Here is a 27,131-nt window from a genome sequence, read left to right as displayed (position 1 = left end):
AGGTTTCATGACTTAGTAGGAGGACTCACAAGTCTCAGCACAGTAGGTTTATTATAACAAAAGGGTACAAAGCAGAATCAACAAAGGGAGAAAGGCAATGGGGTGAAGCCTGGAGGAAACCAGGCACAGCTTTCCAAGAGTTCTTTCCCAGTGGAGTCACACAGGATGTGCTTAATTCCTTCAGCAGCAAGTTGTTGCAACGTATGTGAAATGTTTTCTACTGAGGAAGCTCATTAGAGACTCAGTGCTCAAGGTTTCTATTTGGGGCTGGTTACGTGGGCACCTGCCTAGCATGTACCAAAAATTCCAGACTCCCAGAAGGAAAGCAGGTGTTCAGCATAAACCGCATTGTGTATGTGAACAATTTAGACATCATGATTCACTCTTGAGTTCTGGGAATGGTGGGAACCGTCCCTAAATCTAAGTTTCCAGACTCCAGCCAGAGGCCAACTTTGCCAACAGACCTATGTTAGCTCTTTTCTGTATAACTAGACAAAGAATAAAGACATTTCCTCTCATGTACCTTTTTATTAGGAAGGAAAACCATACCTGGTTTGCCTCTCACTAGATTCTGTCTTAGTACCATTAGCTAGGTTGGGTTGTTGCCTATATGCTACCTGCAGTGAGGCTGGGAAGTTAAATATCTGGCATTTCCAGGCTCTGTAGTACAAGACAGATACTGCCCACAAGGAAGAAGAGCAGTGGAGGTGGGGAGGAGGATGTCTGTTACAAAGCTGAGTATCTTTCAACTCATAGATATATGGCTAGGAAAAGTAAGTACCATGGGCATTTACTTTGAGTGTGAAAGATAATAGCAGTAAATTTTTGGTTATTTAGAGTAGTTTTTGTTGTATTCTAATGTACAAGACATTTGCATACAAATTGTTTAATGCAAAATCTTTATCAGTAAACTGAGCAGGAAAACAAAGTCTTAGAGTATTCCCATTTCTAAACAAAACAAAGTAACCCCATTCTAAATTGCTCCTATGGTTGATTCATTAGTTTAAAAGGAATTGCTCTTTATTATAACACTGAAATTTTATTTTCACACAAGAATTATTGCCTACAATATTATGTGGTTGCTTTTCCGAATTGATGAGATATTAGTCTCCACAAAAGATCACCTTATTTCCTAGAAGAGCTTTCATCATTCCTCAGTGAAGTTATTATTTCTTGGTTTGACTTTTAAGAATTTCCTTTCCCTTTGATAGAATACTTTTGCCATGGTCAATTAAAAGTCAACTCAAGTAAAAAACGAGTAGGAATTATCAGATAAATGTAATCACTCTCAGCTTTTACAGTGAAACAAAAACCATCAGAATTCGTTTCCTGCTATGAAGGTTGTGCTGTTTTGGCCATGGATTAAAACAGAACAGTCCTGTATAAAACGTACTTAACAGAAATCTCAGTACTGAAGGAATGCTACCACTTCCAGTAAGGTATTGTTGATTTTGGAAATACTTCTAACATTAGACTGCTAAGATGTAGATTTACGTTAAGAATGCTGGAATGCCTTTTATAAAACAGCAGACTTAAAAAATATGCTTGACTTTTGAATTAGGAAAAAACCTGATAGGAATATAGTTGCACTCATTACCTAAGGTGCAATTACTAATGGAAGTAAGAGATTGTCATCCAGGTTCTGATTATTCACTAACAAGTTTGAATCTGCTACTAAACTGTGTGGTTAGTACTAACATATATTTTAGTATACAATTTGTTTTTAGGTGTTTTTTCAAGATCCTAGGAATTATTTGATCTGTTCATTGTAGATTTTAAGACCGACTCTCTCATGGTCTACTGATTGTAACTATCTACTTATGTTTTGTTGGCCTAAGTGAAATTTTAGAAGAAGGCATATGCTATTGAATTGATCTTGTTTTCCTTAACTGAATGTTTTTAAGTTATGACTGACTCTTTAACAGTGCAGATGCAGAAATTACATAGTGACTGTGCTAATAATACCTGGCAAGTCATTTTTAACTTGAAACGTAAAAATGGTTAAATATTGTCAACTTCATATAATTTAACCTAATAATTGGGTATTTTTCTGCAGTACAGGTACAGAATGTTCTTAATTATTCAGTAGAATATTTGTTAGTTAACTCTGTTTTCGTTCTCATTTTTATTGCCTGCTGTCTGTCAATCTTGAGAGTTATTACTTGTAACCAGCAGGAAGCAACTTGTCGGAAAATGACTGATGTATTAACCAGCATTCATTATAGCATTTTACAGACAATATAATGTTAGACTTCGAAAACATGTTAGAGGTCAGCTAAGGCCACCTGAGATACGAAGATCTCTCTGCTTGACTACTTTAGAACACTACCTCAGTAGTTCTTCTGTATTGTTAGAAAGTCTGTATATTGAACTGAAAACTACCTAATTTTAACTCATTCATCTCAATTCTGCATTCTGTTAGGAATCCCATAAAATTCAACTCCCTTCAGATGGCAGATATTTTAATCTTAGAAGATAGGCATACTCTGTACTCCTACTCTCATCTCCAAGAGAAACAGTCCCAACTATTTCCAATCAAATTTTAGGATTTAAGGAGCTTTTGTGATCTGATTTACAAGGTCTAGGCTGCTGTCAATGTGAATTCTACACATTGTCTGATGCAGCACCTTATAAATAATGAGCACTGAATAAATATTTGTTATATAAATGTGAGACAGAGAGAGGGTAAATGAGGTTTAAGTTTGTTAAGCCGTTCAATAAATATTTATTGAGAATCTGCTGTGTGCCAGGCACTGTCCTAAACATTTGAGGATACATCAGTTAAAAAAAGACAAAGTCTTTGTCCTCGTGAGTGTTGTTTACATTTTGATGTGAGAGACATTCAATTAAGATTAAATCTATAATATATTGTCAGGTATTGTAAATGCTGTGAAGGCATTATAGAATTGGTTAAAGGTATGAGAGAAAGGGAGTAAGTGATACTCCTATTTTAGATTGGTCAAGGAAAGCCTTTCCAGGTAATAATTGATCAAGAACTGAATAGAATGAGGAGGCTTAGCTGTGTGGATGTTTGCGGCAGGAGTGTTGTGGAAAATGCAGGGATTGAGTAGTGTGGCTGGAGTTTAATGTGTCAGGACTAAAGGGGAGAGTGAGGAGTTGAGTTGCAGTAGCCTGAGGAAAAATCATGTAGGGAGCTATTAGCCTGAGTTGGGATTTGAGGTTTTATTCTAAGTGTGCTGGGAAACCATGAAGCAGAGGAGTGACGTGATTAGATGTTCATTTTAAAAGGATCACTCTAGGTGCTATATTGAGAATAGACTACAAAGGGGCAAAAGAGGAAGCAAAGAGACCCATTATAACCCTATTGTCATAGTTTTCTAGACCTTCACTGTCCAATATCATAGCCACAAGTGGCCACTTAAATTAATTAAAATTAAATACATAAAATGAAATTGAGTTCATCTCTTGCATTAGCCACATTTCAAGGGCTTAATATCCACGTGTGGCTAGTGACTTTACTGTATTAGCACAAATATAGGATGTATCCTTATCACAGAAAGTTGCGTTGGACATCATTGTTCTAGACAATATAGAGTGGCTGAGATTATAGGGTAGCAGTAGAGGTCATGACTTGGCAGATATATTCAAGATATATTTTGAAAGAAGAGTAACAGCCTTTTCTAACAGATTGGTTGTGGGATATGAAGGAAAGATAGAAGTCAGGTGACTCCAGATTTTATGGCCTGAATAAATGGCTCAGTTTCATTTCAAAATGGGGAACACTGGAGGAGAGGTTTAGTAGTTGAAATCAAGAATTCACTTTTGGATTTCATCAATGATATGCCTGTTAGATTAGTCTAAGATGGGGATTGTTGGATTTGGCAACATGGAGCTCACTGTTCTTTAAAAATTGTTCGAATTACTAATTTTTCTATTTATTATTTGCCCTATGATAATCGGGTCTATGTACTTTTCCTATAAATGAGGATACAATTGTTTATGGTGTAAATTAATCAGAAAAGTGGTCAGACTTCCAATTTAAGAAGGTTCAACAGGGGCCAGCCGTGGGTTGGCAAGCCATGCTGTTGTAGGCGTCCCACATGTGGGGTGGAGGAAGATGGGCACAGATGTTAGCTCAGGGCCAGTCTTCCTCAGCAAAACGAAGAGGATTGGCAGCAGATGTTAGCTCAGGGCTAATCTTCCACAAAAAAAAATAAATAAATAAATACATTTTAAAAAAAGAAGGTTGAACAGATTTATCAACTTAATTTCCTAAGTCTCTGTTTAAATGAGAGTAAAGAAATTCAAATGTTACAAACTCACAATAAAAAAATGAACAGACCAGGGACCACCTGTTTCTAGAAATTTCAGACTTTTTTAAATGATCATAAAAAGCAAACGACCTGAGGAAGCAAAGTGGAGGAAATCAAGTGCAGAAAATGAACAGCAAAGAGCGAGGCCTTTTTGTCCCGTAGAACCTGGAGAGGCTTGGGCTTTAGAAACGTTCGGGATCAAGGGGAGCAGGAGTGGGATGTGCTGCTAGGGACAAGGCTGTGAAGTGAAAGATTTAGTCTGTCCTAAGTTTATTAGTCCCTCATTTTCATTTTCCTCAACCTGTTATCAGCATTTTAAGGAATATTTAACATCAATCAATGAAGTTCAAAGTATATACGGTATATCATTTTTTACGTTTATATTTTTCAGAGCGTTAAACACAAGTAAAAGACACTCCATGCCTTGACCGTGAGCTCGTTGTATGCTGAATCCCTATTTATCTTTAGTTTGAGGGGGAAAAACCCTGATATGTGTCTCACGTGACATAATTAGAAAGGGGTCGAGGGAATTAGAGTGGATTATTAAATATGAAAGAGTCATTTTCAAGTTCTTCCTCTCCCATTTCTTACCCTTTGCCTCAGACACGGGGAATTAGGAAGAATTACCTTTTAGCTACATGATTGGGCAAATTCAATACAATTATCCACCATGTCACTCTTTTGCATGCCCCCTTCCCCGCATTCTCTCTGTAATTCCCAAAGGTGAAACTGGTTAGCCTGAAATCAGACCCATTACAAAGAGCAAGAGTTATGCATTCATTTAGGGAAAATCATCTTGTAAAAATAGTTTCTTTTGTTAAATAGGGAAATATAAAATGTATATAAAGAAATACATTTTATGATCTAATTAGAATATTAAATTTAATTGAGGTGTAGTATGTGTTTCAGTATATCATCAATGTTGGCTATTTACACGTGAGGTTCTGATGAATAGTTCTGAGTCATGGAATTTGGACAAAGAAGTTCTAGAATGTTTTTGCTGTTCCCCTACACAAATAGCTCATAAGTGTTAATGAGACCATTAGTAAAGCATCTTCCTGTCATTTTCCTTTGAGAACAGAATTTCCTTAAGCTTGTATTTCCCATAATTTCTTTATTAATTCAAGTACTACCATCATAATCTGTGTCATATCTTAATGTCATTTACTTAATATTTTTGCAGTATCTCATTTTTATGCTTGATTTATTTATTTAAAAAGGAAATTTTAGATCAATGTCATTTCTTCAAATGGAAAATGGAAATGTAAAATGTTCCATAAGTAGAGGGTAAGTGCAAAAATCAATACCATTATGATACATGAAAACATATTAATGTTATTAAGTACAAGCTGTGATAGGGTGGCCTGCCTGTGCAGGTCTCTATTTGTTAAAAAGGGAGATTAGCACGTAAAACAGACTAGCATGAAACTGGGATTTTCTCCATGACCTAATCAGAAGTATTCAAAGAGAATTAAAAAACAGAGTATCTTGCTTATTGTGGAGTTCAGTTCTCTAAAATTTAGCTACAGAAATTCTCTCAACCAGTAGTATTACTCTTAAAAGAATTCTACTTTAAGCCAAATGTAATAATCAGAGATGTTAGAAAAGATAGGTAGAAATATGGAAATGTGATATGGTAATAGGAGCTGAATTTGGGTCTCTTCTCCACCTTCCCATTTCCACTCCTAAGAAATGAAAGGCTTCAGGATATTGAAGGCTTCCAGAATTGTCCCTCATTCCTATCTGTTTGTTTTTTTTTGAGGAAGATTAGCTGTGAGCTAACATTTGCAGCCAGTCCTCCTCTTTTTGCTGAGGAAGACTTGCCCTGAGCTAACATCAATGCCCATCTTCTTCTACTGTATATGTGGGACGCCTGCCCCAGCATGGCTTGATAAGTAGTGCCATGTCCGCACCCAGGATCCAAATGGGCGAACCCTGGGCTCCTGAAGAGGAACGTGTGAACTTGACTGCTGAGCCACTGGCTGCAATTTTAATGCAGTTTGTGTTTGCTTACTAAAACAGCAAACAATGCCTTTTTCTCCTGTAAGTTAAAATTTTCCTTTATATTAGATATTTAAAAGATCAAAGAGCTTGAATTTTCTTTCTTTATTTGTAGGTTAAACCCATCTCAGTCTAGTGTGATTGCAAATGTAGCCTGTGTTCTCCTTTTCTTTATCAAATTTCCATCTGTGAGCTGCCAAAAAGACTGAAAATTCCAGGGGTTTTTTTTGTATTTCTTCATTGAGATCTCTATTAATCTAATTTTTAATAACAATTACTAACATATTAGACAATTATTATGTGCCAGGCACATGTTCAGAGACTATTGCACGTTTTAACTCAGTAATCCCCATTTTTCAGATGAAGAAATTCATAGTGCTGGAGTTCACATCCCAGCTCCACAATTTGCTAGATGTGTAATCTTGGCAAGTTGTCTAATCTCTGTGCCTCAGCTCCTCATTTGTAACGTGGAATAGTCATAGTACCTACCTCGTGGCATTGTTGAGATAATACAGTGACTTCCTGTGCTGCCCAGCAGCACTGTTAAAGAGCTAAATGTCTCGTGCTGTATATACTCAGTCTGCCCATTAGCTCAATTCAGATGCCAGACCTTGTTGGTTTTTTTATGGTTTGGCATTAGAAAAATATAGTCTAGAACTTGTAAAGTTCTTACAAGACTGAAGGGAGTAAAGATCCTTCTCTTCCCTATTTTTGGAGATATTGGAAAAAGCTTCCTTACTGGCAATTTTGACAGCTTTCTTATTCTGTAAAGTTCGGAAAATAAAGAACCAAAATTTAATGATACCTTTCTTCTGAGTCTGTAATATTTGAGCTGGTACATAGATATTTGAGCTATTTAAACAATGTCAGTAATTGAGTGTTCATTCTTAGATAAACCGTTTCACAAAATTAAGTCTCTTTAACCAAAACCCAGTTTCACGTGAGGAGTTTGGAAATGAAGAACTTTAAAAAGAAAAAAGAAAATTATACCTTTTGAGCCCTGTAGTGGAATGATCTTTTATGGTATTTGCATAGTGCCCCGATTTAAAAGTTAGCTTTCTTTGAAAATGAAAATGGAACTGTTCAAGGAGAGTACTGAAAGTTGAGAACATGACCAGACATTTCATCCATGTATAGATACATGGAATCTTTGGTTTATGTGAGTGCAGCAGAGGTGTGTTTGAGGGTGTTCCATCTGTTTAGGCCATGACGTTGTTAGCGAACCAGGTTCGTTTTTGGCTGTTGCCTGAAAAGTCGAACACCGAGAGGACAAGATTGCAGCAGAGAGAGGGTTTAATCACAAGGCAGCCAAGTGAGGAAATGGGAGAGCAAGTCTCAAATCTGCCTCCCCAAAAATGGGGACTCAGGCATATATATGGGGTAGGGGGCAAGGTGGTCTCAAGTTTGGAGATAGATGATTGGAGGTGAGGAGAGGTGAGGTAATTGGTGATCTGCACAAATGTAGTCAGACTTCATGCTTGGTAGGGTGCATGTTCACAAAATGGTGAGGTTAGCGTGATCTGAGGGTGACGTCAAAAGGTCACTTATCAGGCATCTGCGCAGACCCAGTTGATGAGTTGGTGGTCTCAACTGGCCTGAACTGGACAAGGGGGTCCTAATTCCTGAAAAATAGCTCAAACACCCATTACCATGGTGATCCAGGCTCCAGGGAGATGTTATCTATAGGAACCCGGTGGGAGTCAGATAGCATATTGCCTAAACAGCACAATTAACAATGGGCGGTGAACAACTAAAAGCTATAATCAGTAGTTGCAAAAAAGAAAAAAACTTTAATTACTAGCTGCCTAATCATCCATGGCTGTTTACCAGTTTCAATGTCACTAACATTACATATGATACAAGTAACAGAAAACCGAAGATGTTAAGCATCATGTTCTTTGAATCATAATGATCATATATACTTGTTCACTTCTTGAGTAATGAACAGAACATAATTAACTCACCACTACGCTCATTAATCAAATACCAGTATTTAAGTCATGTTTATACAGTCCAGATTATTGGACCCCTAGCCATCTGCACGTACGCCTAGATATTCTCAAATAGATAAAGGCACTGCTCTGGAGGTGATTTTAGAAATAAATGTCCTATGACTATGATTACTTTGCCGCCCTCCAGCTCTGTTTCCCTTAGATTACCCGAGTGTTTACAACTAATTGATCACGGCTGAAGATGTCCCTCTTTTTGTTTAGGCATCTGTTGTCTCTGGAAGTCTCTCCTCTGTTTCTCTTGAAGCCTCTCCTGTGTGTCCCTAAAACACAGATTTACAACATACCCATCTGTCACATAGGCTACCCACTACGTCAGCTGGATCGTGTGCTTCCAGTTTCTCATGGCTTACTGAATTCCTTACACTTGAAAGGCAGACACACAGAGCCTGGGCTGTGGGCTTCACACTGCAGGCGGCGAATATGGATACAAAGTCCTTTGTGGGGGTGTGATCATTTTAACAGTTAGTGGGTCAAAACTCTTATATTCACAATAAGCAATGGAGTAATTTTTTTAAATTTTAATTTCCATTTTTAAAAAGATAGCCCTTCAATATAATCTTGACTTTACCGTATAAATTTTAATTGGGTTCAGTTCTATCCTCAAGTCCCTAGAATTATGCCGAAGTGTTCTCAAAAATAATAGAATTGTTTTTATAAAGCTAATGTGCCTCTTTAATGAAATGTATGTTCACAATCCCTTATCTGCAATTCCAGAATCCAAAAATGTCTAAAAAAAACCAAGAGTTTTTGTAACCCATTTGAAGGCAAACCTGACCTGAACTTTTTTGGTGACACAGCCTGACTTGAATTGACATGAGGCTATTTATAATTTTTATTTCTCTCACTTAGTGTGAATATTCATAGGTTTGCTGCAGAAATGTTAATGTATTGGGTTACTGGATGCTGCCCTAGACGTTTTGCAGGAGGTATTTCATTACATACAATGTGAGCCCTGCGTTACTCTTCTAAGATCTAGGAAGGTCCCCACTACTGACACACGGCTGGTCCGGAGTTTCTCATAAGTGGTTGGGACCCTGTGCATAACAAGAGTACACAGAAGAGGTAAAGCACAGCTAGATTGTTTTTTTCCTTTTTCTTTTTCTTTCTCATTCTTTTGCTGCTGCTCCTTTGTCGCTCATATTCTTCTTCTCCTTCCCTCCCTGCCCCCACTCTGTCCTCTTTCTTCTTCCTCCTAATGCACAGTCAGTAGCTATAACCCAACCAGCAATATCAAATATCCTGAGTTCTGTCTTTAGTATATTTTGCTTGACCTTACTAAGTTCTATAATTCGTTGTTTATAATGGAATCCATAACAGGCAGAACCTTAAATAAACACTATTCTTTCTTAAAATTGTCTCTGCTTTGAGTCTCCAAAAGGTTGTTTGAGTTACTCCGTGACCCGTCATTGGTCATTTTATTTTCTTCCGTCTGAATTGTGCATTGGGTAATTACCACATGGTAAAATCCTGTTAAATTAATCTCCAGACTGGTGCAGTATGGAAAGTTGGGCTATTGCCCGCTTGCATGACCTATGGACCAGTCTGAACGTAAATTATAAGTTTTACTTTTTGTCGTTTACTTTAGCTTTGATTTTTCTGATAATGTTAATAAAGGCTAATTTTTCAAAATCAGATACTGTAGTTTTGAGACAGATAGTTACAGAATACAGAATGCAGGATTATGAAGTCTTTGGTAATAACTAAGTACGTAAAATCCTTTTTAGAGTAAGCAAATGAAGGTTAGAAAAATTTTCCTTATTTGCTGTGAATTTAATTTATCAATTTCTAATGATAGGACTCTAGAGCTTAAAATGAGAGGAAAAAAATTGGACTTTGGGCCAGCCTGGTGGCATAGCAGTTAAGTGCACATGTTCCTCTTTGGCAGCCCAGGGTTCGCCAGTTCGGATCCTGGGTGTGGACATGGCACCGCTTGGCAAGCCATGCTGTGGTAGATGTCCCACATATAAAATAGAGGAAGATGGGCACAGATGTTAGCTCAGGGCCAGTCTTCCTCAGCAAAAAGAGGAGGATTTGTAGCAGTTAGCTCAGGGCTGATCTTCCTCAAAAAAAAAAACAAACAAAACTCACCCATTTAGAAAAATAAAAATAAAAAAATACACAACTGTGTACTGGGGGGCTTTGGGGAGAAAAAGGAAAAATTAAAAAAATTTCATTTAGAAATTAGACATGTAAAAAAAAATTGGACTTTAAAAGTGTAACCAATTTGTGTTCAACAAATCAATGACATAAAATAACAGGGGTTACTGTTTTAGAATAAAAGAGATGCACAGTGTGTGGATCTTGTTTGGATCCTAATTTGAATAAATAAATTTTTTAAAATAGTTTTATTCATTCTTTCTTTTACTTTTTTCTTCTTCCCAAGTCCCCCCAGTATGTAGTTGTATATTTTAGTTGTGGGTCCTTCCAGCTGTGGCATGTGGGACGCCACCTCAGCGTGGCCTGATGAGCAGTGCCATGTCCACGCCCAGGATCCAAACCGGTGAAACTGTGGGCTGCTGAAGCCAAGCACATGAACTTAATGACTTGGCCACAGGGCAGTCCCTGAATAAATAAAATTTGAAACTTACAGGGGCTGGCTCGGTGGCACAGTGGTTAAGTTTGCGTGCTCCGCTTCGGTGGCCAGGTTCGCAAGATCGGATTCTGGGTGTGGACCTAGCATCGCTCATCAAGGCACACTGTGGCAGCATCCCACATAAAATAGAGGAAGATTAGTGCAGATGTTAGCTCAGGGCCAGTCTTCCTCATACACGTACAAAAAAACCCAAACCTATACTGAGACAATTAAGAATCTCTGGAAAAGGTGGATTTGGGGCAGAGCCACTCTTACTCGGTCTCCTTTTCTTTTTAGTGTTCATTCCTCTATCCTTGGATATCTCTTCTATCTGCATGTTCTGCCTTAGAGATCTCATGGAATTTCAAAGCTTTAAAATGCCATCTACATGCTGACAAAATCTAGATATATATTTCCATTGCAGATAAACTCCAACCTTATATATCCAGCTCTCTATTTGGCATCTTCACTGGAATGTCTAATCAGCATTACAAATGTGACATGTACAAAATTGAACTCTGAAATTTTTCTTCCAAACCAGCTCCTCACAGCCTTCTCCATGTTAGTGAATGATAAGTCCATCCTGCCAGTTTCTGAGGTCAAAAAGCCTTCATATCAGCAAATCCTTTTTGTGCTTGCTTCAGAATATTTCCAGAATCTCATCACTTCCTACCTGTCCCATAGCTACCATTTAGGGCCAAGCTACCATCATTTCTTGCCTGCATTATTGCTGTGGCTTCCTAATTGTCTCCTTGCTTCTACCCTTGCCCCTAGATAGTCTGTTCTCAAAACAGCAGCTGGAGTGATCTTTGTAAAACAGGTCAGTTACCTCTCTCCTTAAAACCTTGCTTATGCCAGAGTTTTTTCAGTGATCTAGAAGATCCTGTATAGTTAGCCTTCTATGTTTTTCTTTATCTCACTCATTGTGTTTCTCCTTGCTATTCCTGGAAACATCCTCTTGCCTCAGGGCTTTTTTACTTTCTGCCCAGAATGTTCTTTCCCAGGTATCTGTATAGCGTACTCTCTTACCTCCTTCAGAGTTTTGCTCAAATGACAAATTCTCCACAGGGACTTCCTTGACTATTTTATTTTAAATGTGTGCCCTCTACCCTCCCTGGTATTCACTAATCCTCCTCCTTGAGTTATTTTCCTCTGTAACATTTGTCACCATATGAAATTCTATTTACTCCTTTACTTACTGTCTCTTTTTTTCTAATGGAAGGTAAACTTCATGCGGCCAGGTGTTTTGTCTGGTTTATTCACTGCTGTATCTTCAGTGTCTACAGAGGGTCTGGCTTGTAGTGAGTACTCAATAAATACTTGTTGATTGAATGAATAATAACCTAGTACCTACTAAAGCCTAGCACACAATGGAGTTTTAATAAACATTTGAATGAGTGAATGGTTAAATGATCTAGTTGATGGATCGTCTCTTTCTCTCTTAATCTATTTGGCTTTCTTCTAGCTTTATTTTCTTTTTTTATCCAGTCTAGACTCCCATGGTCTATCCCTGCAGTAACTCCTGGTACAACTCTCAATTCTTGCTCTTCTATCATATCCACAAAACAAAGTTTGGCTCTGTTCTTATTGGTTGCGAAGTGCAACCAGGAAAAATCTGAGATCTGACCTCTGGCTCTAGGGGCAGCCAAGAAAGAGAACACCTAGGGACCAGTATTCTCGTTAGGAGATGATGTATGATTCTATAGCTATATGCTGCTACTCCAGCAGTCCCTTTGCTTTGGTTGGTTTTCTCGTTTTCTACACTGAAAGGATACCAGTTAAAATAACCCTTTATTCATTAGTTAGTTCAAGAGTGTCCTAATTGCTGGAAATCAAGGATGAGCATGGTAAGGAAGTCCTCAGCTGGCCGATCTCTGAGTCATAGGAAAAGTCTGACATTGACCGCTCTCGTTTTCAAATTGGTATCAAGATGATAATAGGACGTATTGGAATTGAGAGTTAAAGCTTTATCGAAAGATGCTTAGTGCAGTGATTCTTTAACGTTACTGTGTATGGGGATTACCTGGAGAGCTGCAGGTTCCTGAGTACAACCTGAAAGAAAGGTAGTTTGGGGCGTATGTAAGCAAATGGACACTTGTACTAAGCATTTTGAAACAGTCATGAGGACTGCCTCACTCAGCCAATGAGGCTGTTAGGCAAGAAGTCTTCCACCGAAGTTATTTTCACCTGCACACATGCATTTTCCCCTTTGACTTCAGTGGACTTGATGAAGCATCTGAAGGGTAATCACTCTACCAACCTTTGTGACCTTGACCAGCCTTTGTCACCCCACTCCTCCTGTATCTTAATCCTCTTTACTAGCTCTTTCCCTCAGCATGTAAACACAAAGTCCCTTACATATTTAAAATCAAAGCAAACATCATCCAACCCTCACCTTCAAGTTTGTCATCCTAACTTTACTCCATTACTGACCAAGTTTCTAGAAATTAGTCAACACTTAAGATTCTGTTTGCCTCTTGTTCTACATTAGTTTGCTTTCTCTCCTACTTGACTAAACCTTCTTTTGATGAAGTTCCCTATGACATCCCCAGGGCCAAATCTATGTGCTGTTATATTACATGACTTTTCTGTGTTGTTTGAAAATGGTGATGAATAACAATTATTCATTTGTTATTCTGTGTCAGGCCCTGAACCAGTGACTTCATATGTGTCTCATTTAATTTTGGCCAATATCCTGTAAGATAGAAATGGTTAATAACTTGATTTGAGAAGAAAACTGAGCCTAGAGATATTAAATAATTTGCCAGAAGTTACAGAGCTAGTGATTTGAACCCAGACAACCTGGGACAAAAATCCACGTTCTTAGTCTTATGTTTTACCTATCTCCTGTTTGAAACTTCTCTTTCATCCTCTCCAACATAACAGTCTTTGGTTTTCTTCTTATGTCTCTAGCTATTTCTTTGCAGTTACCTTTGCAGGCTTTTTTCTCTCCTCTTAAGTGTTAAATGCTAGTGTCCTCTAGGTCTCTGTACATGGCTCTTTTTCTTTATATGCTCTTTCTGAGTGACTATATCCAAACTCATGATTTCGTCCATCACTTACATCCTAATCATTTCTACATCTGTAGTTTAAGACTTCTGTTAGTTCCACTCTATAATTGAAATGATCCTTTAAAAGTTGAAATTTCATCGTTTTATGCCTCACCCTGAAATTTGTCAGTGCTTCTCCATAAGTTTCAGTATAAAAGGCAAACTACTTAGCAATCACAAAATTAGCTTTCATGATCTGTCTCCTATTTACTGCTGTAGCCTCGTCTCTTGTCTTCCCTCCCCTTTTTCTAGGCAATCTACAGAATTTGTACACCTCCTACTGTTTCGTATCTCTCTCTTCACACACTTATTTCCTCTGCCTGGAAGACCTTGCCAGAACCGCTTTCTGTCCTGTTCATCTCCCTTCCTCCTGTTTATCCCTCCATATTAACTCAAAAGTCACCTTCCCTCAGGAAGTGAATCATTTCTAGAGTCTTTCTTTATGGTCTAATTAAATGCCCCTTTTGAAATCCCTCGCACTTTGTCCATTAGAAGATTTGACACAATGTAATACAGTCATTGATTTGTTCTCTTACCTACTAGACAATGAGTTTTTTTTAACGTCAGGCACCACGCCTTATTCAGTTATCCCAGGGCTCAGTATAAAACTTATTATATAAGAGAGAGTCACTGAACATTTAAGTAGGGAGTTAATGAACTTCTGGATAAGTTTGGAGTTTATTTGGTAATCAGTATGGCCTTAGTGGAGGTTTGTGAGGAGAATAATGATCTGATGGCAGCTCTGCTTTAGAATTGCTACTTTAGAAATGTGAAGCAGATGGGATGCAGTTTGTATGAAATTAATCTTTTTAGTTAGACTTTAGTAGATAAATCAAGAAACAAAGGCATGTTACAGTTCTAATGGTAAGTGTTATGGGCTAAGTTCTGTGCCCCCAAAATCCATATGTTGAAGCCCTAACCCTCAGTACCTCAGAATGTGACTGCATTTGGAGCTGGGGCCTTTAAAGAGGTCATTAAGTTGAAACTGGGTTCAGGGTAGCCCTAATCCAGTATGACTGTGTCCTCCTAAGAAGAGGAGATTAGGACACAACACAGACAGGGAAGAGACCATGTGAAGACAGGGAGAAGATGGCCATGTGCAAGCCAAGGAGAGAGGCCTCAGAAGAAACCAGCCCTGGCCACATCTTCATTGTGGACTTCTAGCCTCCAGAACTGTGAGAAAATTAATTTCTGTTGTTTAAGCTGCCCAGTCTGTGGAATTTGTTATGGCAGCCATAGCAAACTAATACAGTAACTAAACATAAAAACTTAATGTTAAACCTCATTAATAATTACAAAATATAAATTAAAACTACAGTGTGATACCATCTCATATGTACCAGTTTGGTACCGAAAACTCTGTCAGTCCTTGGTGCTGGGGTTTGATACACAGAGTCTCTCATGCTGCTTATTGGAGTGTAAATGGTTGATCACTCTGGAAAGCACCTTGGCTTTACCCAAACGTCAAAGATGTGCATAGTAGGACCAGGATTTCTATTTGATTATCTTGCATACAGGTACAAAAATGTCTATAGTAACTTTATCTTTATTAGCAAAAGGCTAGAAACAATCCAAATTCCAACAAGGGAATCCTAGTCAGTGGTGAAGGTGAGGAAGCAGCACAAATGAATGTGGTTGAATCTCACAGTATAATTAGGGGTGAAGAAGGCAAGTCACAGAAGCATATTTACAGAATAATGACTATTTTTTTTAGAAAAAACTCAAATATGTGTACATACAAAAGGAAGGGAAAGAATGGATGGCAAAATGAGACTTGAAAGAAAGATTAATTTGAGAAGAGATTAAGAATGAATAAGCAAGGGGAAAAGGAGGAAAAAAGAAGTCAAAGAAGAGGGACTTTGAGCCTGGTAGTTAAAGCAGTAGTGGTCCCATTAGTATGTCTGGAATAGTGAGAGTGGCTAATTTCAAGAAAAAGATTATGTTTTAGACTTACTGAATTCGACATACGAGGACAGTATTTATCCAAGCAAAAATGTACAGTACATACTTAAAATTGAAAATCTAGAATTTGGAACAAGGCTATCTCAAGGCTAGAGATATATTTAGGAATAATCTGCCGTAAGGTGATTATGTAAAGTCTTGGCAGCAGGGGATTCTCCCGTAGGAACTGGGTATAGAGAACACTAGCTTTATGAGAATGAACGGAGATTGTATGAGTAAAAATTAATTTTGACACTGAGTGGCGTTGCTTAGAGTTAAAGGAGGTGTGGTATAATCAGAAATTAAAGTCGTAATTTTGACAAGTGAATTGTAAGGAGTACATTATTCCAGTTCTAATCTGTAATACATTAGTATTAAATTTGAATAACTTATCCAAAATATTTGTCTATAAGCCAGAATTCCCTTATCTTCTCAAGTAAATAGGGCTCCTTTACTTTCACATATTAGTCATTCTTATTTATGACAGTTGCACAAGAGTATTGTGTACTTAATTAAAATGAAAATTATAGGTCTAAAAATTAGACCTTGAGAAATACATCTTTTTTATGAAGTTAGTTGGATTGGCCCCAAATAAGAAAGTAGTCCAAACCACATGGTTTGAGATTAAATTGATTAGTTCTTGCAAGCTGTGTCATTATTTAAATTGCAAGCAATTATCTAATTGAGTTGTCACAATTATGTGAAATAATATGAAAATGGGATAATGAACAACATTATTCAACATGAGATCTCGTGTTACTGCTTAGATATAAAAGTTATATATTTTAAAAATTGAAATGTATAAAATGTTTCAGGATGGAAATTGGTAATGTCAAATCATTTTTAGAATAGAACAATTTGAGTAGAAGTTCATTTTTTTTTAAATTTTTTCTTGCTTTATTACAATGGTCTCCTCAGCACTCTTTCTTTCTTTCTTTCTTTCTTTCTTTTTGTGAGGAAGATTGGCCATGAGCTAGCATCTGTTGTCAGTCTTCCTCTTTTTGCTTAAGGAAGATTGTCGCTGAGCTAACATCTGTCCAATCTTCCTCTGTTTTATGTGGAACATTGCCACAGCATGGCTTGACAAGTAGTGCTAGGTCTGTGTGAGGATCGGAACCTGCCAACCCCGGGCCGCCAAAGTGGAGCGTGTGAACTTAACCACTATGCCACTGGGCCGGCTCCTGAGTAGAAATGTCAACTGTCTCCAGATATTAAGTTGGAACTGTTGCAATTTCTGGAGTATGCCTGGATTTATTATGCTCATCTGTGACTTGAGAAGTTATTTGGGTTTACTCTTTTCATTTATATTCTGTAGAATCAAATTGATTTTGCTCCACATTAGTATAGAATGACACCTGCCACCTTATTTTATCACAGTATAAATTTACCCAAAACGTTTTAGATTTAATAGACTTGTAAGAAAGGACAAGAGAAGAAAACAGACATCACCTTCACCTTCAATATTCATCTTCTAGCATTTGCTGAGTAGATAGTGTTTGTTGCCTTCTGCCTTCTAACGCCTCTAAAAGCTGGCTTTTTGCTTATCAGTTGGCTCATAACTGCAGAAATATTGCCTGACCTTTGGAATGCTGAATGGTGGAAAATCAGAAGAGTGGCAGGAACCTCTTTAATAGGCTGTCACTGTTGGTTTTGCTTGTATTAGTCGCTTCACTTTGGAGTGGAGCAAGTTTTGGTTAACTTTCTGGACCATCTAACATTACATCCCAAACAGAATATGATCAAAGGCACCTCAGTGCAAATTGCTCAGTCAGTTACAACCTGAAGTGATAGGTTTGTAAGAAGCTTGAGGTCTAGAGAGACAACGATTAATTTACACAGAATGTTCCCAAGCTTATGAGATCCTTTTTAATAGTTTGAAAGCATTATCCAGGAAGCCTAAGAGCAGAAGTGTAATAAGGGGGTTTACTTTGTTACACACTCGCGCTTCAGTCGGCAACAGACCACATATACGACAGTAGTCCTGCAAGATTATTACCATATGGTCTAGGTGTTTAGTGGACTATGCCATCTAGGTTTGTGTAAGTACACTCTATGATGTTAGCACAACAATGAAATCACTTGACGCATTTATCAGAACGTATACCTGTTGTTAAGTGACACATGACTGTATTTGCTTGAAAATCTATGCTCTGGTTGTATTAGTTTTCTATTGCTATATAACAAATTATCACAAAGTTAGTAATTTAAAACAATACAAATTTATTATCTTACAGTTCCTATGGAAGAGTCCAGGTACAGGTTTACTGGTTCCTTTGTTTGGTTACTCCAGGCTGACATCACGATATTTGCCAGAGCTGAAACCTCACCTGAGCCTTGGGGTCTTCTTCTAAGCTCACTAGTTGTTGGCAGGATTCAGGTCCTGCAGCTGTAGGTCTGAAGTCCCCATTTTCTTGCTGGCTGTCAGCTGGGTCTGCTCTCAGCTCATCAAGGCTACCATCAGGTCCTTGCCATGTTGCCCCCTCCATAGGCAGTTCACAACATGGTTATTCGCTTCTTCAACGTCAGCAGGAGAAATCTCCCTGTGTTTGAATCTCTTTCCAGTTAGCTCCAACAGAATCTTCTATAACAGTCTAATCAAGTGATTATCCCTTGATAGTCATAGGTTCCACCCACACTCAAGGGGAAATTATACAGAACTGCTATACCAGGGGCCAGGAAGGGGACCATCTCAGAATTCTGCCTACCACTGTCTACCCTCTGGCTCCCCCCCGCCCAGTTATTCACCCCTCACCCCAACAAAATACGCTCCCTCTCACAGTTCCCAGGGTTCTCATCCCACTAAAAACATCAGTCAAAGTTAAAAATCTCATCTAAGTCATCTCAATTAAATGTGTGTCAACTATCTGTGAACCTGTAAAAACTTAAAGAGACTGTCCCAACATTCCCAATGTAACATGGTGGCACAGGCATGGGGTAACTATTGTAGACATTCTGGTTCAAAAGGAGGAAGGGAAGAATGGAAAGTAAAAAAGGAGTCACTGGTCCATAACAGTTCTGAAATCTAGGTTGGCAGACTCCAGCTGGAGTTTTTGATTAGGTTTCCAGGCCTGGGAATAATCCTTCCTGGCTCTCGTGTCTACTTTCTGTGCCTTGCTTCTGACTTCTGAATCATTCCTGTTCAAGAAGGCAGCACATGTTTGCAGCTGAGGGGTTTTATCAGCCTTCTTCCTGCCAGTAGAATTTGGGGGAATCCAGTAGCTGCTTTCCAATTTGTATTCTTTCTGTTTCCTTTTAGACCAAGCTAGAGGTGTTTATATTGAAACAATTTTCTCAAGAGCTCTAATTTTATGTGGATTTCACAGGGATTCACTGCATTAGACAAAAGCTACACCTACGAATTTTTTCAAGATAATGTTTTTTCTGTCTTTGTCTGCTGTTGAAATGGTTAAGGGACAACTTTAAAGCTAGCCCCAGGCCCTTAAAATCTTGGAAGGGTCCTTTGTGTGACTGAATCCTCTGACCTTTTGATCTTTATGAAATTATTTCCAAAGGTCATCTTTTTCTCTATTGTGTTTTTGGCAGCCATCTCTTATTTTTAGCATCATTTGCTATTTGGAGAGGGTGGGCATTTTCAAATTCATCTAGTCCTGATTCCTTTCTCTTTAACAGCACTTTCCTCAATTTATCTCTCTCCTCTTTCATTTTACTGTAAGAAGCAAGAGGAAGCCAGACAATACCTTTAACACTTCACTTGGAAATCCCCTTAGCTATCCAGCTTTGTCGCTCTTAGGTTCTACTTTCCATATAACTACGGGACAGAGTGTCGCCAAGCTTTCTGTCACTACGTAACAAGGATGCCGTTTCCTTCCCTTTCCAATAACATCTCTCATTTCCTTCTGAGCACGCATCAGCAGCATCCAGATTCAAGTCCAGATGTCTATTAAAAATCTGTTCAAGGAAAATTAGGTTTTCTCTATCACGCTTCTCAAAATTTTCTTCCAGCTTCTGCTCACTATCCAATTCCAAAGCCACTCCCACATTTTTCATTGTTGTTGCAGCAGCATCCCACTTTTAGGCACTAAAATCTGTCTTAGTTTTCTCTTGCTGTGTTAACAAATTACCGCAAATTTAGTGGCTTAAAGCAACACAGATTTATTATCTCCCACTTCTTATTGCTCAGGACTCTGAGTACAGATTACTGGTACACCTTTTCAGGATCTCACTAGACTGAAATCAAGGTGTCAGCCGGGACCTAGTGTAGTCTGAGGCTCAGAGTCCTGTGCCTCACTGGTTGTTGGTGGGATTCAGTTTCTTGTGGTTGTAGGACCATTCTCTTGCTGGTTGTTGGCTGGGGTATGTGCTGTCAGCTCCTAGAGGCCACCCTCAGGTCCTTGCCATGTACCCCCTACGTAGGCAGTTCATTACATGAAAGGAATCTTGAAGGTAATCTCATAATTCTGCCTACCACATTTATTTGTTTAATATAGTATAAGGACAAATACGAATTTTTTACTTGGTCTTTTCTGCTTTATACATATTTGTTTCCTTTAGTGGTTGCCCACTCTGAAATATTTTAAGTCTACACTTTTTGAGGAAGACCAGCAATTATCCTAATGCAATGGCCTTAACAAAAGTTGCTGGGTGCAGAGGAGGGGACATATAGAAGACAATACTCAAAACCAAAGTTCTATCATTACATTGTTTTCTGTTGCTACCTCTCAGCTAGTGAGGAAAAATAGAACACATGTGAAATTAGGAGTTTTCCCTTCCATTTTACTTTTCTCCTAAGTTTAAAGGCTACTGAGAGGGATTAGAAGAATTCCAGAGTTTTTCTTCTGGTTTTTTGGAGCTGTCCTTTGAAAGCAGGGAACAGGCATCTATGATTTCTATTTAGATAAGTATTGACATGAGCCAGAGGCCCAGAAAGGCAATTTAGACTTTGTGTTTGTTTTCATTTCTCTTCTCTCACTGGGAAGGTATAATGGAAAAATTGACAAATGTTAAGCATGCTCCAACTTCAATAAAAATGTTTAGACACAGGCTGTTTTCTACCTTGAGACAACATCCAATTAAAACTTCACTGAATTTTATCTCTTTTTCTCTTTAAAACCCTAAATCTTTCTTAGTTTTTTCTAACTATGTTAGGCACTAATTTTTTTTTCTCTACTACCTGATCTGTACGTAACCCTAATGGAAATAAATATTCATGTTTTTATTTCATTAGAGAGATTAGCTTTTAGTCTTCTAGAGCTCTATTAGTTCTTTTATTGTTTCTACTCTGTATACATCTGTCTTGGTGTTGACCATTCTGGATCAACAGTTAAAAAGTAGACTAGGGCCTGGCCGGGTGGCACAGCGGTTAAGTTCGCATTTTCTGCTTCGGTGGCCTGGGATTCCCTGGTTTGGATCCCGGGTGTGGATATGGCACCACTTGGCAAGCCATGCTGTGGTAGGTGTCCCACATATAAAGTAGAGGAAGATGGGCACAGATGTTAGCTCAGGGCCAGTCTTCCTCAGCAAAAAGAGGAGGATTGGCAGCAGATGTTAGCTCAGGGCTAATCTTCCTAAAAAAAAAAAAGGTAGAAATAATTTTACACTATTTAAAGTGTCCTGTAATTATTGTAATTATTATTTCAGCTCTAAGCGCTTTAGGAAATTAGAAGTTGAGAGAAAAACAAGAGACTGCTATCTTGATTAATGGATTCTTAAAAAAATGATTGTGTTATCAATCCGCAAATTTTAACTTTAATATGATAGAAGTTACATGGCATCTTAGCTATGCTTTGACTATTTGGGCGGGGAGGATCTCAGACTTTAGCCATGGATTTTGTTTCTTCCATTTTTTTTGTTTTTTTTTTTTGAGGAAGACTGGCCCTTAGCTAACATCCGTGCCCATCTTCCTCTACTTTATATGTGGGACACCTACCACAGCATGGCTTGCCAAGCGGTGCCATGTCCGCACCCGGGATCCGAACCAGTGAACCCCAGGCCACCAAAACGGAACGTGCGCACTTAACCGCTGCACCACCAGGCCAACCCTTGGTTTCTTTAGTTTTACAGGTTTTTTAAAAATAGAAGTTAATTTTTAGACAACAATTCCCTTTTTCGTTTCTTTCTTTTCTTTTTATAGCATGTGTTACGTGAAGCTGGGGCTTGGATTCTTCTGACAATAAAAAAAGTATATCAAATTCTGGCTTTGGTCAGGTTTAGTTAGTTTTTCCTCTTCTTAACAACTTTATTGAGGCATAATTGACAGAATAAACTATACTTGTTTAAAATGTACAAATTATAAGTTTTGACATATGTCTGCCCCTGTGAAACTATCATCACAATCAAGATAATGAACATATCCATCATCCACAAACGTTGTCTCGTGCCCTTTTGTATGTAATCACTCTCATGCCTCTCCATGGGGCAGTGCCATCCTCAGGCAACTGATCTGCCTTCTGTAACTGTAAGTTAGTTTGCATTTTGTACAAAAATAATCATAAAGCATGTACTCTTTTTTTTTATCTAGCTTCCTTTACTCAGCATAATTATTTTGAGATCCATATTGTTGCATGTATCAATAATAGTTCATTCCTTTTTATTGCTGATTTATATTCCATTGTGGGAATATACTAAAATCTGTTTATCCATTCACCTGTTGATAGACATTTGTCTGTTTCTGGTTTTTGGCTGTTAAAAGTAAAGCTGCTATGAACATTTCCATATGTCTTCCTCTGGGTATATGCTTTAATTTCTATTGCATAAATGCCTTGGAGTGGAATGGCTAGATCATATGGTAGGCTTATATTTAACTTTTTAAAAAACTGTTTTAACAAACAGTTTCCCAACCATTTTATATTCCCACTAGCAATGTATGAGAGTTCCACTTCCTCCATACCCTTGTCAGCACTTAGCGTGGTCAATCTTTTTCATCTTAGTCATTCTGATAGCTATGTAGCAATGTCTCATTGTTTTAATTTTCATATTCCTAATGACTAATAATATTGAGCATCTTTTCATGTGCTCATTTTCCATCCATATATTTTCTTTGATGGAGTGTCTTGATCTTTTGCCCATTTAAAGAAAAGAATTCATTATTTTTCTATTATTGAGGTTTAACAATTCTTTATATATTCTGGATACAAATCCTTTATCAGTTATGTGATCGGCAAATGTTTTTCTTTAATTTGTGGCTTTTCAAAGAGCAGAGATTTTACTTTTGATGAAGTCTAATTTATCATTTTTTCTTCTATAGATCACACATTTGATGTTGTATCTGAGAAAACTTTGTTTAACCCAGGATCACAATGATTTTCTCCTAACTCTTTTTTTGTGTGTGAGGAAGATTGTCCCTGAGCTAACATCTGTGCCGATCTTCCTCTATTTTTTGTGCGTGGGTTGCCACCACAGCATGGCTTGTTGAGTGGTGTAGGTCTGCACCTAGGATCCAAACCCGTGAACCCTAGGCCGCCAAAGCAGAGTGCGCAAACTTAGCCACTATGCCAGCAGGCCGGCCCCTCTCCTAACTTTTTAAAATGGCCTCTAAGGTATTACTGTATATGGAAAAGCTTATTGAAAATTATTTTTTAATATTCTTATTAAATTAAAAATTCTAAAACCTAGTTCTTAAGCTTCTAAGGTCAATTTAATTATTTTATTCTACTTGGAGATGTAAAAAATTTTAATAGCCACTTTTAAGGAGCCCTTTGATTAAGCGTATAATCTTATTTTCAAAGTTCATTAATTTAGCTTCCTTACATGTTTTTAAAATGCATTCATACAATTAAAAGCTGGTTTTTAAAGTATTTCAATTGTCTGACTGAAAAAAAAAAATCTTCCTGAGTACTTAAATAAATCTTCTAATGAATGAAAACTTATAAGTGTGCCAACACTTAAGTTCTCTTGCGTGTCCCAGTGGTATTTTGTACATTTTGAAATACAAGTCTGAACTCATTTTCTCTATTATGTTATTTAAATTGGAATCACAAGGCTAATCTGTTATTCTAACTGACCTATTTCTCTTAAATGTTATAAACACCTAAAATACCAAATATGGACGGATTCTTTAATTTAAAAAATACTAATATATGGACTTTTTTCTCTTAAAATTTTATAAACTTGTGAATCTTACTGGGTTAAAAGATGCTTACAGTTTTGGGGGTTGTCTTCTCAGCTCACTGTGGTTTCTTAATAACAGAAGAAGTCCTTAGCCAGGATTCTGAGTGGGTCTTCACCCAAAACAAGCGGCATACGCGGAGCTCTGTTTTATAGTTGCTTTGTTCTTGAAACAGGGTGCTCTTATTGCCCTGTCTCCTTAGAATTAATCTAAACATTCCTAATTCATTAGTCTCCCCCCAGACAGGCTGTTAGATGTCTTGATTGGATTCAGTTAATCTGTTTACTGTTTCATTCTGTTTGGAATCACTTTTATGTGCTTCCCATTTGTGAGTGCCACAAATCCTTCAGGATTAAAATGACATCTGTTAGAATCCCTTCTGTGGCTTTGTCTGACTCTGTGGACACAGTTTTAAGGTCATGACAATAATACTTATAACCAAAAACATAATAATGATTCTGGTTATGTAATATAATTAATTTTTCTTATTTGAAAATCTTTCCAAAAATTTAGTTATCAGGTAGCCTACCACTTTCAAGGAAATAAAAATGAATAATATGGTTATGTTTATTGTAAGGCAGGACCTTTTTGGTACTAAAATAATGCTGGTCATATATCTGTCTCCCAAGTTACCTAATACTGTGTCTAAAGGAAATAATTGAGGGAGTAAACTCTTAAGAATTTTTATAACTAATTGTTTCCCTCATATGTTTGTCGATTTCAAGGGTTTTTTACTTCACTTCCTTTTTTTCATCCCTCTTCCACTTCCGCGTTTCTTTTATTTCCCGTCTTCTCATTTCTTTCAGAGCTAATGATCTGGAGAGCTTTAATAAAGGTAAATAAAAATTAGAGAGAGATGCTGATGGTAGGCAGTTGCCAAACTTGGTGATGGTAGGCACTTTATAAGCTCAAGTTTTGTTCTTTGTTTGCTTGCTTGCTTTTTAGAAAGCAGCTTTAATATTACACTAAGTCTTGAGATTGGGTGATTAGCGGGATGAGGCCATTTTAAAAATCGTAAAGTTCTTTTCTAGCAAAACTATAAATTAAAACTATCAAATCTGTTAGCTAGATAATATTGCTTTAAAAAACATGTTCCTTCTATGTTTTGAAGTACCAACAAATTCCAACCAGAGAGGCGTAGAGATCCTACGCTGAATAAACAAAAAGTTTTTTAAAATAAAAATTAACAGGGAATTAATAAAATATAATTCAGATCTGATTGAAATAAGCAAGAGAGGTATAATTAGTGTTCTTTGTAGATACAAAAATCAAGCACTGTAAAACTTCTGTTGTATTGAGAAGTTACTTTTACTTTTTTATTTTTGTTTTTATAGGAAATAATTATATTTTAAAAACCAATTTCTTTAAAAATAAGTAAAAACCAGTATCTTAAGATTTAAAACTCTTGGGTTTGTGATATATTTATCATTTGCTTTAAATGAAATACATAAGGTGTAATCATAAGCAATTTATATTGCCCATTACTATTCTTCCTTTTCCTTCCTCCCTCCTTCCCTTCTCCTTTTCTCCCTTCCTTCCTTCCCTGCCCTCAGCCTTCCTTCCCTCCCCAAGGGAAATTCTTCGGTTGCCTCTATATAAAAACTCTGGTCCATAATTCTCTCCCTACTCTTTGATAATAATAACTGCAGTCACTTAAGTTGAAAACACAGTGTCAGTTCCATAATTAAAAGTGCGAAGTCAGTATAGTAATCAATATTTCAAACTTCGTTCCAAGCTAAAACTGTTCCCTCCCCTAGCAGGGATTAGCTATAGGTGGGAGGCGGTGTGACTGGCTTCTTGTTGCTTTTCTCCTCACTCACTTGCAAATTGCTCTGACTCTGTCAAGGTTTAAACCCGGGGAAGGAAGAAGATAGAGGGGAAATAAATTTTTTACCTGACTCCTGTTGTAAAATGGCTGCACTCTTTAAACTTGATATATGCTTAAGGCTAACCCTTCTCTTGTTTGTACTTTTGTGGGTTCTTCAGAGTCCTTCCTGTGACACTTCAAAAAATTTTTCCTCCTACCAGCCAATCCCTAATTCTTCTTCCTCTTCTGCCTCTCCCTCCCCACTCATGCTTCCTCTTCTTTCCTCCTCCTTCTGGTGGTACTCTGGGAACCTGGGGTGCTACTCTGGGTAGGAATTTTTCTTTTAACAACTTTATTGAGATGTAATTGACATACCATAAAATTCACCCCTTTAAAATGAAATGTACCTTCAGTGGTTTTTAGTGTAGGCAAAGAGTTGTGCAGCCGTTTCCACAATCTAAATTTGGGGACATTTTCATTATCTGGGTAGGAGTTCATTAGCTCCAGGCTGGCCTTCTGTGTGGCCCTGCTTTTTGCCTCTCTCCGCCCCCACGTTCTCTTAATGGAAGAGTGGCTCCCAATAGGGCGTGCTCCCTCATTCTGACTCTCCAGTGTGCCCTCCCGCCCCTCTGGCTGCTGCCTAGTGAGAGCCAAAGCCTTTAGATGCTAAAGTATCAGACCCAATCTGTAGTGTGCTCCCTAGTCCAGGGAGCACATATCAAGCTCTCCCCAGGTCTCACCGAAGACTCTTTCACTGGCTTGAGGTCAAACAAAGGCACCTTCCCACACCCCTCCCGCTTTGGGGGAGGCATGAAAATCAGCACAACTCTCTTCAAAGAAATTCTCAGTGTGCAATTTTCTCTCTACTCTGCATACCCTGGGTGTAGGCTTTAGAGCTATCTAACCGGTTCTCAGACATAAGACTTTGGAAATTTGCTGCAGGGTAGTCTTTCTCACAAGTCATGTTGGTGTCTCTTTGCTAGTAGTATCTTGATGCCTCTATTGAAACTTCCAATTTAGTAAATAGTTTTTTAGGTAGAAGGTAACTCAGATGTCTCTTAAAAAGGAATGAAGCTTCTTTTTTTCCTCTTTAGTAAATATGCTATCATATAATAAAGTACATGAGAAACCTAGAGAACTTTGGTGGTAGGGGGAGAGGTCTGAATAAATAATCACACTTCTTGTACAAGCTGAATAAAAACTCTTTTGGCTTTTTCAATGCAATATTTTATATCTTCCGTTTTGACTACCAGGTTGTGCATTTAAGTAGACACTCCTCACTATAGTAAACATTTGAAAAGGAAAGTAACAGGACAAGACTGGCCTCGTTTGTAGCTGGAGTTACTTATTTCACTCTGAGTTAAGGTATCATAAATGTAAATTAAAATAAAATATTAGTTTTTCCTGTT

General features: G+C 37.8%; 1 protein-coding gene across 41 annotated transcripts in view; it reads left to right on the top strand.

Annotated features, from left to right (window-relative positions):
• PTPN13 (protein tyrosine phosphatase non-receptor type 13) overlaps positions 1-27,131 on the top strand; it is a 201,548-nt gene that overhangs the window by 24,964 nt on the left and 149,453 nt on the right. The gene's annotated exons all lie outside the window — the stretch shown is intronic.

This window comes from Equus caballus, chromosome 3, assembly GCF_041296265.1.
Source record: "Equus caballus isolate H_3958 breed thoroughbred chromosome 3, TB-T2T, whole genome shotgun sequence".
Classification (NCBI taxonomy): Eukaryota; Metazoa; Chordata; class Mammalia; order Perissodactyla; family Equidae; genus Equus; species Equus caballus.
The sequence above is the reverse complement of the archived record's forward strand: the minus strand, read 5'-3'. Positions and strand labels throughout refer to the sequence as shown.